Source organism: Platalea leucorodia, assembly GCF_965183815.1.
Source record: "Platalea leucorodia genome assembly, chromosome: 7".
NCBI lineage: Eukaryota > Metazoa > Chordata > Aves > Pelecaniformes > Threskiornithidae > Platalea > Platalea leucorodia.
Window position 1 is genome coordinate 9,449,568 of NC_138829.1, and position 17,797 is coordinate 9,467,364.

The following is a 17,797-nucleotide window of genomic DNA, read 5'->3' on the forward strand; positions in this document are numbered from 1 at the left end:
ATGGACAGGGTTGTGCATGAGCACCCACTCAGCAAACACTCACTCCAGAGCTGCTCCTACTGAAACTGCTGAGTGCTGTGTCTTGGCCCACAGGATACGCTGGTACAGTGCCAAAGGAGCAATCAAAAAAGAGAGAGAAAAAAAAAAAACAACCCACCAGAAACCCACTTTCCGGTAGTGGTTCCCAAGCAAATGTGGTTCTGGCAAGGAAGAAGGATAAAAATGATCCCCTCTTTGTGAGTGCACTGCACTGGCTTGGTGTTGCCGCTGCGATGTTGCTGCTCTATAGGCACTTTATGAGTGATGTGACAGCTTCCCTGACTGAAGTAATTCCAAGTACTGTAACATGAAATGTCAAGGCAGACAGTAGAAAACATTTCAATCCTTTTCATTAGAACAAAGCACTATTCTCTTGACGGCTTTCAAATGCATATTGTTTAGCTATTATGTGCTAACCTTGACTATTATATTCCAAGCACAATAGTAGTGGGAGCTTTCTGCTTTTTTGTTCGTTAGTGATCATGGTAAGAGGATTTCTTTTTTTTGCAGGGTCACTAAAATATTCAGTTATAAAGGGAAAAAAAAAAAGAAAAAAAAAAAATTTATGTTGCAGTAACAGTGAGAAGGAAGTCTGAGGCCTCCCCTTGTGTCTCAATTTTCACATGGGTCAGATGGTTACCAGTATGGATTTTTATCCCAGTGTGGCTTGTACTTCTCCTGACAGAAATCAAAAAGACTGCAAGTGTATCCTGCCCAGACTGCTTGTATGACTAGTGACAAGCTGATGCTAAAGCGACTGCAATGTTAGCTACTGAAAGCCTCAGGCAACATACAGCAGGTAAATGGTTAATTAAAATGATTCTTCAAGGATACCTTTAAGGGAACATGGAGGCTTTCCAAATCTCCACAGGGAGTTATTGATGGAAATTGCTGCTCCACATTTTCTCGCAGGGATACACACAGGGTGGGTTACCTTAACTGTTTCTGACATTTCTTCCTTCTGACCATGAGGTTCCTGAGATGGGAAGATTAAATTGGTCCTGTAAGAATGAGACGTGACACAGGTGAAAGCCAAAGATAAAGATACAGAAATGTGTAAGCAGCACATGAAATCTCCTGATAAAGCCTGGGCTCTTTCCTAGGGCCAGGTGGGCCATGCACGCTGGAGGACAGAAGTTCTCCTTGTTCTCTCAAAGGGCTTTGTAGCCTCTGCTTTCCCAAAGGCCTGATTGCTTTTTTGCCTGATTCTCCTGAGCTAACATTTTCCAGTTTCCACCCTCTCATCTATTGCTCATCTTTTTTTTTTCCCCCTCGTCTCATTCTTCATTTTTGACCAGCAACCTCATTTTGTTCCACTTACTAAACTCTTTCTCAAAGCAATGCAATTCCCATTCCCATCCAAATCCTTCTTCCTGACCTCTTCATCTTTTCCCATCCATTCCTACCTTCTCCCTTGCACCACCTCTCAATCCCATTTCTTCCTATCCCAAACTTGAACTCTAAGATTACCCTCTCCTGCTGCTATCCCTTCCCCTCCAGTGGCTTCAGCTCTTCCCTCTCTGCTGTTTGATTTTTTCTTCTTCCTCGGTGCCAACGTCTGACAGAGAAGGAGTCACTGATTATATGTCTTCATTGTAATTAAACTGGGCCAGAGCCCATTCTCTGGCACTAAGAGCAAGTGGCATAGCCTGGCTCACATCCATACAGCTAAACTCTCTTCCTCCCATAACAGGATGGCTTTATCCTTTCTGCCTGTTGGGAACAGCCCTTGGCAAGTGCTACTCTCTGAACCCTGCCCAGACACAGTCTCTGAGAGTACTCCTTAGGACAAGCCAAAACTGTGCCAGGGAGCATGCTAATAATTAAACACTATAGACTGTGCTACAGGCCCCAGTGCTGTTTAATTTACTTGTAAAAATGCAGCTGAGAGAATGGGAGAGGCAATGCCTTTGCTTTCAGCTCAGGTATAGACCCACACTGCAGCTACAGGGGTCGGGTGAAGCTGCCTCAAACCCAGTCTGACCCATGAGAGGATGGCAGACTCTGAAGGCTGAGCGTGAGCCTGTGGAACTAGTTATCTTTCAAGCATAAACTTGGCTAAATATGGTCAGGGTTTTTTAATCTAGTGGGGGTGTGGGAAGCATGTCCTTGGTTAAACTCCTGCCCTCCAGCTACCACTGACAAGTTCCTGCCCCCAAACACAAGCTTCCAAGCAAGGATTTCCTTGGAAATTTTAAATATGAGTGAAAAAACATTTTTTTTCCTGCTTCCCCCCTGAGGTGAGGATCACAAAATTTAGCTGAAAGAGAACACCCACATAGCAAATTTTAGCTCCTTAGTTAACATTTAGCAAAATCTGCAGCAGCTGAGAGCAGGGTCTTAATGCATGTAGGCAGTGTAAAACATTTTAGTAGTAAGTGGTAACACCTCTATCTGCCACACATGAGTGCGGGTATACATGCAGACTTGGGGGTTGGTGCTGGCACAACTCCTTTGACAAATTGTATTTACCTGAGACCAAACCAATCCTGTATCAAAAGGAAGGTCCTAAGCTTTCGGGATGGGTTTGGGAATGATGTTCTGAAATGGGTTAGTGTGAGATTGTGATAAGGCAGAGGTAGTGCTGGTCTGCTGGTTGCATGGCAAAGCAACACAAACCTGGGACTTCGCTCTGACCCAGGGGTAAATGCAATGTGGAAATCCTCCATAACCAGTGACTCTGATATTCACCCCTCTTATTTTTATATCCTGGAAGGGTTTGAGATAAATAGCACATATACATCCAGGTGTGTAACATAAGATTTTGCTTGTCTTTTAAGCTTGAAATAACAGGCAACCAATGTCTGTAATCCACCTGTTTGCTTTTTTCAAATATATATATTTGTAGATTGGGTCACTGGCTCTCTGCACTAACAACGAAGAAAAGTCTTCAAAACAGCTTTTCAGTCAGTGAGTGTTACCTGGAATTTATCTTGGACTAGGATTTCAGATTTGGCCCTGCAGACAGTAATATGTTCATCATCTCACACTTCCTGTAGCCACCTCCTTGTGTATAGCATGAGTGAAGATAACTGAAATATGGGGATGGCCAAAGCGTTCTGAGTGCCATTTTGTTTTCTTCTCCCAGGCTGCCACTCCGGGAGTTTGTCCTCTCCCAGTGCCATGATAGCTGTGTGGGAGGTTGCAGTCAGGTTTCTCAGACCCAAGTCTGGTTGAGTGGTCCGAGGCAGAATAGGTATCTTTGGCAATACAGCCCATGTGCCAGGCTGCACACCTCACCTTGGGGTGGAAGGAATCCTTGGTCATCCTATCTAGTGCAAGGATGCTTGTTTCCTACAGTATTCTTTCCCCCGCAAAAGAAAATCCTATTGTCTTTGTGTGAAACCAAAACAGATGTTCAAATTACATGTGTATTAGCACACAGTAAGTCCATCCAAGGCAATGGAAAACCTCTGATGGGCCTATCTTGTGTTAGAGGCCTAAGTAACAGTGTCTTTGTGCACTGTGTGGGAACTGACAAGGCTGTCTTGCCAGGGAGATTGGCAGCAGAAGACTATTAATGCGCAGATAAAGCAGCGTTATCTCTTGGTGTTGTTGAAGTCATTGGCAAATTTCCCTTTGACTCCAGCAGAGATGGGAGTTGAGCTGTTGCCTTTTTATGGTCAGATTTTTCTTTTCAACTCAGAGATTTTTGGAGGGGAAAGGCCATGACTGTCAAGACAGAAGATGGCTGTGAAAGCAGCAATTGAGTTGGCAGATCTGCGTGCTGTGGGACTCATACATAAATCCTTGAATAGACAAGAAGAGACTTCCAAGCTGGGACCCTATCTGGAGACAAACAGGGCAGAGCAACTGAAGGGAAAGGCAGGCCACCAGAGCAGAGGTGAGGGCTGGGAGGAGCAGGCCACAGGGCTCAGCACGGTGCAGAGAGCACTCAAATCTCAGACCTTTGATCTCTTCTTGGTGTGTCACTTAGGTAGCTCAGGAGGCTCATGGAAGAATGGTTATCAAACCACTGTCAACCTCTCTGAAAGAAGGAGAAAATGGCAGCTAAAATAGAGTCTATAAATAAAAACAGATTCAAACTGGCATCTAAAACTTGTTTAAATAGATCTAATGCCTTCTGCCAGTTTGCTGCCCTTCACACCTTTCCAGGTCACCCATGCAAACACTGCAAGGCTGCAATTTGCTTCTGGGAGATGCTGTATTTTCTTCAAACTGAGAATAGCTCTGGGCTTTGCAACTTTGCAGGTTTTGGCAGAATCCCTCCCATTTTCTTTCTCCTCCTGCCCTGTGTGGGTGGAAGCCCTGTGGAGAGGACAGCAAGGTAAACAGAGCTGAGCAGAAGAGGTTCAGGGGGGCTTTCCACTGGGGAAATGGGGGCCTTGTGCTGGAAGCCAAGTGTCCTCAGCTGGACCCCATTTCAGCTCACTCTCCCCTCTTCCGCACTCAGGGAAGATTTAAAACTTTCCAATATAAGCCTGGGGTAATAGCTGGAGGAGATCTTGGATTTTTATGGATTTTGGCTCAGACCAGACTTCTTTCCACTTCATAAGGAAAGTGGACTGATAGCCTGATTTACACATCCACCTTTTGCTGGGGCTTTATGAATACTTTCATGACACAAAGCCTTTCCAGCAGTATATGCTCAGTATATGCTGCCTGGCAGATGTGCACGGTCTCGGGCCACACAATTGATGACAAAAGGTGTGGTGATAGGAGTGACTCTGCATTTCTCTCCCTCTTTCTCTTCCTCCCAGTTTCTCCCAGCTAGGCAATGCTGCCAGTGCCAGTGTGGGAGCTTATGTAGTTCTTCTGTGAACTAGAGCCTTTTTCTCACTGTGTTCTTCCATTTTAGTGAGTTAAATCAGCTCATGAAGGGATCTGATGGGCATTGGAATTAGCACAAGGCTAGGACCATGGTGAGGGAAGAGGAAGAGTGTACGTCTTGTTTGCTATCGAATCAGTTCACCATGTCCCAGGTGACTATGGTGACTGCAACACCTCTGTCCAACACTCAATCAGAGCAAGCTGCAGCATTTTCTGGCTTTATTGCATCAGTCTAATATTGTACTTAACCTTGCTAGCTTCCTTGTGTGAGCTTTGCTTGTGTTGGTGCTGGGGAACCTGCTTTCTGCTGTGCTCTGCTGAAAGACGTCAACAGGTACTTTTTGCCTGTGCTTTTTTACCTCTAGTCGAGACAGATGCTATTCCCACAGGAGTACCAGGGAAGCCTGGCACGCTGGGCACTCAGTGTCTGGCATTGCTGATCATCTTGGGGTACTGAAGGCTTCAGACCCCTCTCTGTGCAAAGAGTTGTTGGGCCAGGACTACGAGATCTCAGAAGTAGTTTGTGAACTGCTGTACTTAAGGAATAGGGCTGTTGTATAGGAAAGGGCTTAGCTCTGGTGGAGAACACTTTACCTTGGATACCCTCAGCCAGCCAGCCCGATCCAATCAAGTGGAATTCCCCTTTGATTTTTAATTAACTGTCTTCCAAATTTAGTGTTTCCTTTTTTAGAGGATGTGAAGAAGGCACAAACCTAAATTTTCTGAAGAGTTATTTCTCTGTCAAGACTCAGCAGCAGAATACTACACATGGGATTCTGAAAAGATACCCAGAGTCTCTGAAGGGAAATCGCTGATTTTCCCTCCTTCACTCTAGATCCAATATTCTTGTCAGGAACATGAAAAGCCTGTCCCAGCACACCAAAAGGATCTTCAAGCATGTAGCTGTAATGGAAACCAATGTAGGCTGAAGAATGGCAGTGGTGGGAATGACAGGGATAACTCTGATAACATGTTCCTAGAGATGCTGAAAGGAGGGAACTGGCTACACTGAAGTGACAAAACAGCTCATTGTCCAGGGGAAGCAAGAGACAGCTGCTCCCTATGGGAGGACAAGCTGGGAGACAAGGGTGACCACAGCCTGGGCAGTGATGGGGTGCAGGGTTCATACCCCTGCAGGGTATGAACATGGTGGGCAGAGCTCAACGGGTTCACCAATATACCCAGACCGGGCAAGAGGTGAACCAGGTCCATGGTCCACACAAAGAATACAGTCAGGAGGAAATGGATCCAGGGCAGAGCCAGAGTTGGACACAAGGCTACAACATGGATGCAAAGTCCATCCAGGAGCAGGGCCAAAGATAGGACTGGAGACAAGCAACAGGGTAGCGCTATGCCTATACAAGCCAATAATATGCACTTGCTTCTCTTCTAATCAAGATGTCCTGTGATTTTGATCGTTCCAAGGTACTCTGGAGTCTCACTTTCTATCTAGAATGTTTTGGGTGCCATATGACAGGAAAAAAATGTGAATTGAGAAGAACAGCATGGTATCTTCCCTAACTTTCACTTATCATAAAGAAATCCATTACTTTGAGTGAAACATTTGCTGGATTGTCTTCATTTTAAATGGAATTTCGTAAGGCTTTTTGAATCTCTCTGACCTAATTTAAAATAATCGATAACCATGCTAGAATTAGTGGGTTTTGGATTTTATTCAGTGCAGTACACAGGTCTTCAGGACAAAAGGTCATATGTTCTTTCTTTGATGAATGGTATTATCAGAACAAATTTGCTATGCAGGCAGAGATGATCTGTTTCAAGTATTATCCAATATTTATAAGATAAAGGTTGATATTTTTGTTACCACATGTATTTTCCTAAAAACTCAGATTTATCCAGCATAACAGATGAGCTTATGTTGAATTGTCTCAAGGACTGAAGCATGTACATTTTGTTATTATAGTTTCATCTTTATGATCTATTTTCTTATTTTTTTTGTCTGATGTTCAGGGGAACAACATGTGCCATGTAAAATTTGAAGATGCTATTGGATATAGCAAGATCAGAAGAAAAAATCAGCTATTCACAAAACTCAGGACATATTACCATTATCATAGGTAGCATTCCTCCTTTTGCAAAGCATTTAAAGGGCCAGTTTTGTAAGAGCAAGGCATAGTTATTACTGTTTATTCTTGTGTTATTATCTCTGTTCCACACCACTGATCATGTTTTATTTATCAATCAAATTTTGCATTATTAATGTAGAATAAAATCCAAGGCTTAATTTTAGAAGAACAAACCCTTTGCTCTTAGCACAGCCGTTAGATTGTCCCTCTAATTGTCTTGTTCACCTTTCCCCTCTGCATGGTATATGATTTCTCCTAGGCTGGCGTTTTCCTCAGAAATGTTGATTTTTTTGGTTTTGAATGGACAAAGTTATCTAAAGAAGAACTTAGTGTCATCTCTCTAGCTTGTGTAAGAGCAAGGAGAATGGCTGCCTCCTGAAGCCAGCACCTGGGAGGGACGGAGTTCCCTTGGTGAAAGGCAAGTAATGAAGTTGCGCTGCAAAGCAAAAATCATCTGAGAGTAGAAAGTAGGGCAATCTTGTGAAAATAAATTTGGGAGCCTCCAAGGAGAGCCTGTGAGTTAATTATTGTGAGGCTTTCAGTCTCTGGGGCCTCTTGACCATGTCTTCCTTGCCTTCCTTCTTGACCTGCCAGGCCTGCCCGTGTGGACTTCCTTGTCCTGCAGGTCCCTCAGTTTTCACCTACAGCTTTTCACCTACCTGGCCTCAGCTCTGCAGCGGGATGAATAGGCTTGTGATATGGCTTACACTAAATTAACTTGCTTGGTCCCTGCTCCCTTGACTCTTCCATTAGAAGGTAGCGCAAACATCCCCTGGAGTCAAGGCAGAGAGCTCTGGAAGATATCCTTGGAAATGTCAGCCTAAAAACCAGACTGGATTTTGAGAGTAAGAGTGAAAAAAGAGAAGTTTAAGTCATCAGCTCCTCTCCAGTGCTATGCAGATTCCCTGGGTGCTTGGGAGTTTCAGGTTTGTGAAATCGGGGCATTTAACCAGATGCCAAAGACTGACTAGTGACTTCAGCTGTCTTAATACTGCAGTGCCTAAAAATGCTGTAAAGGGAATAAGAGAGATTAGATATAGTGTATGGAAATTAAACAGCTTTGATGTGTCTTTAGGCACCTGACATGGGAGAAGCCAAAACTTCTAATTACCTGAAAGTCTGGCTCCACAAGTACATAGAGAAGCTGAGAACTGGGCTTTCCTTTTAGAAGAAAGGAGTGTTAAATATGTAATGATTCAACTGTATTTATATAAAAAAGAGAGAAATTTTCCATCTGCTTTTTGTTTTGCATACAGAGAAACTTCAAAGACTTCCTCACTGTTTATTTTTATAAATGAATGTATAAAAACATATATACGACTGTACAAATACACAATATTGAACAATGGAGGGGAGTGTGCGTGTGTACATATACACACACACATACATTAAATTACAGTTTGGTGGTGGATCCAAAACTATTTATTTGTGTAGTAAACAAGCCCTACATTTCAGCCCTCAGCACAGGGCACGGTCCCTCAAAAAAGTACCATTGTGTTAAGAAATTACATTTTGGAACCATTGGGAAAACTTCCCATGTAGGAAGGACAGGAAAGGTCCCCTCCTGCTGGATGCACAGTGGCTAAACACGGCTCTGGCCCTGCCAGGGCTGCAGCTATCCTCCCGCAAACCTCCCTGAGAATACTGCAGAAACTGCACGCTGCCTATTTGGATCCGCCGGCAGCAGTTTTCCTATTCCAAGTACCATATCACTCCCTGGCACACGTATTTTCCTTGGCTGAATCTCTCAGCACCTTGGTGGCTGTATGACAAAGCTGTGCAAAGCCTGGCTGAACACAGGAACTTCTGCCCCTTGTACGTCTTGTGTGCAGGATGAACCAAGGCAAATCCTAACTCATCTCGTTGCATTTGGAGTAGTGACAACTCTTCGATACATGGAAAGGGGCCAGCTACCAGACCAGCTCAGTTTTCCTTGTTTAATCACTTAAGCACATTTTCAGGCTTAACTGCTTGAGTGGCAGAACCCCCATCAGCAATTTAAAAAAGCAATTATTTTGAATCTGTTCAGACAATATTTTTATCTGCAAGATTCTGCCCAGCTACTGCTTATTAGAAATGGTATGAATCACTCTGAAATATTAATTGATAAGATTCATGATGTTAAAAACATTATTAAGGGTAGGATATAAGGCATACACAGCTTCATTCTGGCCAGGGGGGACATAGCACTTTAATGAAAGAGTGTTAATTATCACAAAGATGGTAGAAAAATCTTTAGTGGAAAAGAAATGTTCCCTATATGATCAGTCGTGCATTATGCCCTTCACTTAACACAAAAAAATATACTAGATGAGTTATAACTCTGCAAATCCCTACTGGAAAAGTCACTTTTCCAGAAAGTATTTTTTTCATATCACTGTGCTCTTCTGAGCCACCATAGCAAAGGCATGAGTGGCAGCTCTGTTCCCTCTGATCTTCCTGCTGCTAACAATTCAGTTTTCATAAGAACGATCTATTGTCTGTAGTTATTGAATGACAATTAGGAAAATTTCCATTTGTGTTTTTCTGTGCATGCAGTGAAACTTCCAACATCCTCCGCTGGTTATCGCGGCGTCAGAGATTAAAGAGACCCACTGGCTCGCCTAATTCACTGCGCCTGCCTTTCTCCTGCTCAAGCTTGTCCTATTTTTCAGAAGTGTTTACCTGATTAGCACATGCAATTACTGATGTGTGCATAAGGCTCAGTTCAGGTTTTGAATGTTCCCTGAACCTTTCCCCCTAGATCAAAGCTCCCACGTCCTCCCTTGCCAGATCAGCCTCCCGCTGAAGTCGGTGCAACTTTGGCTGTTAACTTTGGCCCACAAACACATTCCCGGAGTGCAGAATTAGGTGTGGGCTCCAGCGCTTTGCTGCATCAGGACCTTTGTTAGAAACAGAATCTGAGCCTTCATGTTTTTACATTATCAGTCATTTGTGAATTCCTTATAATTTTTTTAATGACTTTTGCAGAGAGCAGTCAGATGCTATTAAAGTTTTACTGAACTAAATTGGAGAAACTAATTTTACTCTTAGTATTTTATTTCAGTGTGTAACTTGATTTTTAAGAAGCACTTTGTATTGCATGGCCGTTTGCATTTGCTTTATAAGCATAACATAAAGGTTTCCCTGGAGTCATGGAAAAATTACCTTCTACGTCCCCTATCTAATTAACACCATGTATGTTGCCTAACTCCTTATAATTCACTCCTGTGCACAGTATATAGAACATGATTGGAAAAATAATTTGAAGCAATGAGAAAAAAAATGCCTTTTGTCATATATATGATATGGCCAAATACACTTCCAATCAAATTAGATTTAAAAAGAAAGGACAGCGGCACTAAGATATCTGATGTTGAAAAGAGACACCAAAGGCTTAATTAAAAAGTGTGCTTATGTTTTTAAAGGGGACCGCATTTAAAGCATAGTAATGAAACCCTTCTTGCTGAATAGCTGAGTGACCTGTCTGTGTCTGGGGCTGTAGCTGCCTGGCTCCCTGGTGAGAGCCCTGATCGGGCGTTCGGTGGGTCACGGAGGAGTGGCTAAGCCCCTGGCGTGTTCTGGTGGGTCACAGGTTTCCAGGAGGGAGAGCAGTCAGCCGGTGCACAGTTAATTGCAGGGCCGGTGTCTATCGTGAGGACATAGCCAGATGAGCCGCTGCAATCGAGTAAATCCAAGTATTGCCTCAAAGCTGAGGGGGTGGTAAGACTTTAAACCATTCTAACTAGATTTAAGTGCTGTCTGACCAGGCTGTGGGGATTTTTCATTCTTCTTTTTTTTTTTTTTTCTCCTTTCTCCCTGTGGAGCCTGGAGCACTAATATGATTTGGAGAGAGAGCAAGTGTCAGTGGACTCAATTCTTGCTAGTGCATCAGTAGTGGAACTAAATTCCAGATGAAGAGGTTAACCCCTTACCCTCTGCAGATTCATAGAAGTTAATCAGATCATGTGTATGTAAGCCAGGGCACCGCTAAAGGCAAGAGGCTGGATTTTGGATCCTGCATAAATTACACATGGAGGTAGAGAGCTGGGGCAGACACAAGGAACTGAATCAGTCCACAGTTACCCAGTAACAGCACTTGTCATGTCAGCCAAAGGCAGCCTTTGCTCATGCTGCAAAGTTGTCACCTTTTCTAGGACCTGTCACAGCAGGACTCGGTTCTGATCTGCCACCCTTTTGCTCCCTTCACATGAGATGGACACCCTCCCATGTCCATCTTCCCTGTGGAGAGGCAGCTCTTGTGGGACCCCGTGAGCCTCTTACTTTCAGATATTGCTCACTGCTGGGTTCTCCTGTGCAGGGCTTGTTACCACTGGTCGTATCCGGGTGTTTTAAGGTCACATTGCATTTCCTTACCAGAGGAAGAGAAGGAAAAGATATAAATATATAGTCAACTTTTCTATACTTGCACTTAAAAAATAAACATTCCTTTTTTATGCTTCTAAGAAGATGTGGTGTGATTTCCTGAAGGAGAAGGAGGGGGGAAGAGGGCTGAGAAGAAAAGCAACTAGGAAAACAAATGCTTTTGGTTTTAAAAAAATAAATTTATGTGTCTATTTTATCCAGAAAAATGAAAATGTGCACCCTTTTCAGAAACTACCAATTTTCCACTGGAAAGAAGGAAGAAAAAAGGAAACAGAAGTTCCTCACTTGCTGATTGTTTTGGGGCAAGTAAGTAAATGCAATACAAATTTTCTTCCCTGTGTCATTCGGTACCAACCAGCTCTCTGTCCTTTTGCAGATTTTCAGAGAAGAAAGCCCACCCTCCTATCTCCTCTGCCCTGGAGTGGGGACCACTGCTCATCCATCCGCCATGGGTCCTTGTCAGACCACCCCACCATGGTTGATATGTGGGTCACCCTGTGGCAGCCCTGCACTGCAGCTGGGGGCTCTGCACTGCTCCTCCGTATGTCTTTATACTCCCCTTCCACTGACAGGGAAATGGCAGTCTGTATGGTCTGCTGGTGTAAGTTCACATCCCGCTGACTTCAGCTCAGCTTGTCTGATTTGCATCAGCTACTGATTTGGCCATGCCCAGGTCAGGGGATGTCCGTGCACATTGAAATGGGTGGAATTACTCCAGACTGATGCTCATGTACATGAGAGAAGAGACTATGAAGAAACACTATTAGGCTTATAATTTCACTTGGAAAAGTGGGCTTCAAAGGTGTCTGATAGATAGAATCATAAAATCATAGAATCATTAAGGTTGGAAAAGACCCTTAAGATCATTGAGTCCAACTGTTAACCTAGCATCGCCAGGTCCACCACTAAACCATGTCCTCAAGCACCACGTCTACCCTTCTTTTAAATACCTCCAGGGATGGAGATGCCACCACTTCCCTGGGCAGCCTGTTCCAGTGCCTGACTACCCTTTCAGTGAAGAAGTTTTTCCTAATATCCAACCTAAACTTCCCCTGGCACAACTTGAGGCCATTTCCTCTCATCCTAGATGTCTCGCATAGGGTAAGGAAAGAAGACAGTATTTAGCAAATTGGTTAGAGCATCAAAAACCAAGGTGCAAAATGTACACTGGTGGCATAGCCATGGTGGTCTAACGGACGTAACTCAAGCATTTTGGGAAGAAGTGTTTTTGCACCAGAAATTATTAACTTGGCTTTAGCAAAAGGCAGCTAAAACAAATGTACCTACTTAAGCAAAGGCTACCAAAATTAGGAAGTTGGTTCTCCCCCATTATAAATACAGGCAGTCCTCCTTGCAGCCCCACATATATTGTATGTAGGAGCTAAGATGACTTGAGATCAAGCTTAAAATATTTGTCTCCTCTCCCTCCCACAAATTCTGATTTTTTTTCCTTCAGGAGGAAGAAAATCTGTCCCAAACATCCATTTTCCTTTCCTTTGTCATTCATTTCATATCCAAAAAGCCCTGTCTCCCATTTTGCTTTCTTATTTTAAGATTTGTAGGATTTAAGATCTTCCTCCTCCCTTTTCGACCTTGGTCCTGCGATTTTCCTGCATGGAAAGGCGTCCGCCTTGGGTGGGTTGGTCACTCTGCCACTCAGTTGTGAGGTGCTGGAGGACTCTGCTCTGGATTCAGAAATGATGCAGATACTTGACATGCTGAAGAAGTCAAGCGAGCAGTGCGAGATGTTTATTAATTGGGAAATGCATATCTCATATGCTGAAATGGAGCACAGAGAGAAATTTGTTCAAGGTGCTGTAATACAGGTGCTGCTGGCTGAAGCTCATTCTGCTTTTGCTAAGGTAAGGGATCAGTCACAAACCAAGTTTCTTCCTGAATTAACGAAATCACCTATTGCTCTGGATATATCTCTTATTAAATCAAATCTTTCTAGCTTTAAACTGCAGCTGTCAGTTCTTGAATCAAATATATTGACTATTAAACTTGTCACCTGGGAAATGACATCAATATTCTATTCCAAGCATATAGCAGTTGTTTACCAATTTCTGAGCTGATAAAGTAGGTACACAAAATACTACAATTTGGGATTACATAAAATGCACCAAACACCTTCCAAATTGAATTGAGATCTGCTTTCCTGGTCACTGCAAATGGAGCTTTATGCCTGCAAAGAAGCTCTTCCTTTCAGCTTCTCTTTTAGGGGTACTGGTATATGATCATGTAGTGTGGCACTAATACTGTTTAAATGAGCTTTGCTTACCAATATGGTAATGGCTGACGAGCAAAGCTCACTAGATATTGAAATTCTGGAAGGAAAACCATGTATTATTCTGAAATGTGACTGAGTTGCATTTCAAGATTTCCCACAGAGAGGGAGTAGAAGGTGAATGAGAGAGGGACTAGTCAGTGTGAAAATCAAGACAACTTTCGATTTTCATCTTTTGAAGATTTTTTTTTTGAGGCCCGTGCAGGTTGTGACTGCATTTATATTCTGGGCTAAAAGCATCCCTCAGCCCTGGTTTTCTAATCTAGATCAGGTCTATGTCTTGGCCGCAGGTCTGGATTTTCCTTCCATGGAAACAAACATCTGGTTGGGCTGTTTGTGCCCAACCTGAACTTTGGGACAGGTTGAGGAGTTGGGTGTTTGTACAGAGAAGTGTTCCCATCTCACCCACCTTATAAATAGCTTAAATTCCTTGGACTGCCCCAGGGCTTCAGAGTTTAGGGAATTCCGGGCTCCCAGTGCCCTGCAGCCTGGTGAACCAAAGAGGAGACTGGGAAAGCCCAGAAAGCAAATTGCCAAGCAGGAAAAATGGGCAGAGCACTGTAAGACTGGAGATGTTTTAGTGCCGGCTTCTCCCTGACTGCTCACCCTCTGCAGCATGGGGAGATGGTGCCCTTTGACAGCCAGTTAACACTTGTTTTCCACTCCTTTATCAAGGGCATGGTTATCCTGACCAAGACTGTGGTGATTTAGAGTTTCCATTACAAAATATTTTACCTTGAAAGGTTACCTGAAGACTTTAGAAAAGAACCTAATTCATTTTTAAGTCACCCTGAGAATGCCTCAGCTCCCACAGGGCTGTGAGGAGTACAATGCAGCCCTATGGAGCTGGTCTGTTTGGAGGCAGGGAGGGAGAGGAGATCTCTCTTACCACTTGTGTTTTGCGCAGTTGCTGAGCTGGTCCTGTGCGTGGGGTGGCTCCCTCACAGAGCAGTCAGACTTAAACCCTGTGAATATTATAAAAATAAAAAGCAAGGCAATGAGTGAAGCCGCTCACCCTGGTTTCTAGCACCCTGAGCTTCCGTGGGAGGGTTCTGGTTTCCGAAAAAAATTTTTTTTTTTCTTTTGGAAGGTCCTCTTTTTTTATATGGAAGGGTTAAAACTCAAATGCCTGAATTTAGGTAACCAGGAGTTTAGTGTGTTGGAGAGCATGTTCCAAATATTAAAACTCGATCCCCTTTCTGGTAAAGATCCATGGACAGCTTTTGAGCTGTGCACGCTCAGCACGAACGATTGCTGCAGTAACAGTCAGGAGCTAGGCTCAGGCACACAATCAGGCTGAGGCTCAGCACAGTGGGGTTTAATTCCTCGAGCTGACATGGCTTTCCTGTGTGATTCTTGGCACGTCACCAAATCTCCCTGGGCCTCATTCCCTGTCTGCAAAATCACACCTCTCAGACCTGCTGCCTCTCGAGAGAGCTGGGGAAAGGCCATTCATTATTATGTGTTTGTAAATTGGGGGCTTTCCTTTTGGACAAGGCCCCCAGACAATCTCATAACACCAATTGCGAGATAAAGCAGGCAGATTATCTTAAATAGTCTGGCAGATGTTGGAGAGGCTCCAGCCATGAAGCGGTCAGAAGGTGTAACGCAAGCTGCTTGTACAGTGCTGAAAAGGCTCACTGTCCTTTTGTAGCTCACCCCTTGTGAACAACCCATGATTTATTTATTGAGGAGTAGTTTCTGAGTCACCTTCTTCTCCACATTATGAAAACACTGAGAAAGTGAGTCATTTTGAGGAATGGAGCCTACAGCACTCAGTTCTCACCCTGGAACAGGATGGGGAAAGCCCAGCAGGTGGGCTTGGAAGAGAGGGAGAGCAGCAGATGCAGCTTGCTTCTCTCCAAGAATTGTTGTCTGACCTTGGGAAAGTCACCTAGCCTCTTTAGGATTTAGACCATAAACTGAGAATAGTGGCCTGGCCTTGCTCAGAAGGGTGTTTTTTATAGGATGACACTATTAGAAACGTGAGACTTTCAGCTTCTGTGGTAATAGGGTCCTTCCAGGAGCCTTGGACAGGGAGAGTGATAAAAGTGCAGATGCAATAACTGACTCTAAATGTGTAAAATGTGGCTGCAAAGACAGCAGAGTCATCTGTTCCCCACGTTTGCAGTGGATGGGAGAAAAGGCAATGTCCTGAAATTATAGCAAGGACAGACATAGTTTAAAGGTTAGGAAAAACCTCCTGGAAGTGGTGTTGAATGCTGGAATGGATTGTCTGGGGAGAGGGTGGACTCTCCAGCCCTGGGATTTTAACCCTGGTTAGATGCACATCTGTTTGGGATGGTTCAGGTGGAGCTGCTTTAGGCTGCTTATTTCTGGCTCTGCACAGAAAGGAGTTGACTGCAATCTCTGAACAGGCTGGCCTTTAGCAGGACCCTCTGTTACTGACTGTCTCAGCATATTGGAGTGCAATGAAGACAAATATTTAATTTGCCTAATTATTTGCTTCGTTCATTTCTGTCCTGCTGTTCTTTGATATCTTCCCTTTCGCCAGTGGCACAGATAAGAAAGCTCAGTGTTTTCCCCTGTCTGTGTAAAATTTGCTTCTCCATCCATCAACCCTCTTTTGATTTTGACATTGTTCCTTGCTGCTTTCCAACCATCTGCAGTTGTAGGACTGCCTCCACCCTGCAGGCATCATGTAGCTGTTTTCGGCTGCACACATTTGCTAATCAGGGTATTTGATAATGGTTGGCCTTTAGTCTTCCCCTCTAGCTGGTAGGCTGTTCATTGAAGTGTTCAGGCTTTCTGGCTACTGCTGCCCACCAATTGGAAAAGGCATTAGCAAGGCTGGGACCCTGGAGTCTTCCTGAAGCTTTAATCTCACAAATGGGAGCTTCCTGCTAATGAAGAGCACACAGTACCAAGATGAAAGTCCACCTCTGGGGCTGGCTTTCTTTCACTGTTCTCATGATGTGACCTGGAGCAAGTGTCCCCTCTGTGATCCCTCTGGCAGAGCTGTCCCTGCCTGTTTCCACCCCTGCCTTCCCCAGCAGAGCATCCTTGTAGGCAGTTCCTCTTCTCCCTTCTCTCACCTCTCCTCTGTGTGACTTCAGTCTGGGTCTTGCTCTGGCCAGGCACTCTGCCCTCATGCAGCCACCTCCTGCCACAGCTAATGGTCCCTGTCCTGCTCCGTCCATGGCAGACCTGTACCTCCCCTCCCTGTCAGCCCATGCGATGGGGGCTGCACATCCCGTGTGACCTGGGAGACACCAAAGGAGCAGCGTAGGTAACACTGCTCTGCTGAGTCCCCTCGGGGGACTTTGGCTTTCCCATCCTTGCCTCAGGCTGTGAGGCGGTATCTCCAGTCAGCCTTTTTCCTTATGAAGGTGTCTAAATCGCTAATTTCCCTTGTAGGGAGCATGAGGGCTGTCTACCCCTCTCTCCTTTCTGCTGGCTGATTTGGCAGGAGGGCCACTGGAGCATTAGAAATCAGGGTATCAGTGAGTTGGAGCCACTCTGAAACAACCAGTCTTTCAAGAGGAAAAGAGGTGAAGTCTTACTGCATGTGCTAGAAAACACTCATCCATGGTGCCCTCTTGCGCTTAGGTACAAACAGCTCTGCAAGCAGGTTCTGGCCAGCACCACCAGCAGCATTGTGTTCCTTGAATCCCAAGGAGGTGAAGGTACCATCTGTGTTGTGTTCATGCCACTGGTACAAGTTGACACACCAATCCCTATCTGCCTCCCTGTGTTGGATCTGTGTGTAAAGGCAGCTGGTAAGTTTGGGTACAGAAGATTTGCTCTCTCTGCTTGATGCATGGTTAGTTGTCACTGCCTCGGAAAAGGCTTGTGTGAGGCTGTGTGGTATTCCCTGCACACTGGGCAGAGTTAGTTAGGAGAGCAAATAAAACTCAAGGATGTATAAAGAATGGGACAGAAAGTTCTTAGGATACAACCTTGTGAGTGTTTCACCATTTCACAGATCAGCGGTACTGAAATTTCTGTCTGAGTAAGTGGACAGAGGAAGGCATCTTTCAGGAAGAGAGGAGAAAAGCATCTCTTCTTGCAGTTCAGGTAGACCATGTGAGGGATGCCAAGTGCCCTCTACATCATGCACATACAGAGCTGATGGGTGGAAAACCTCTTGGATGATCACAAGGACAGAAAGGTGTAAGGTGGCCCACAGTGAACAGTCACCACGTTAGCAGGTGGGGGTTTCCACCCATCAGAGCTGTGAGCGTCTGCAGCTGTAAGAGGGGAAAAG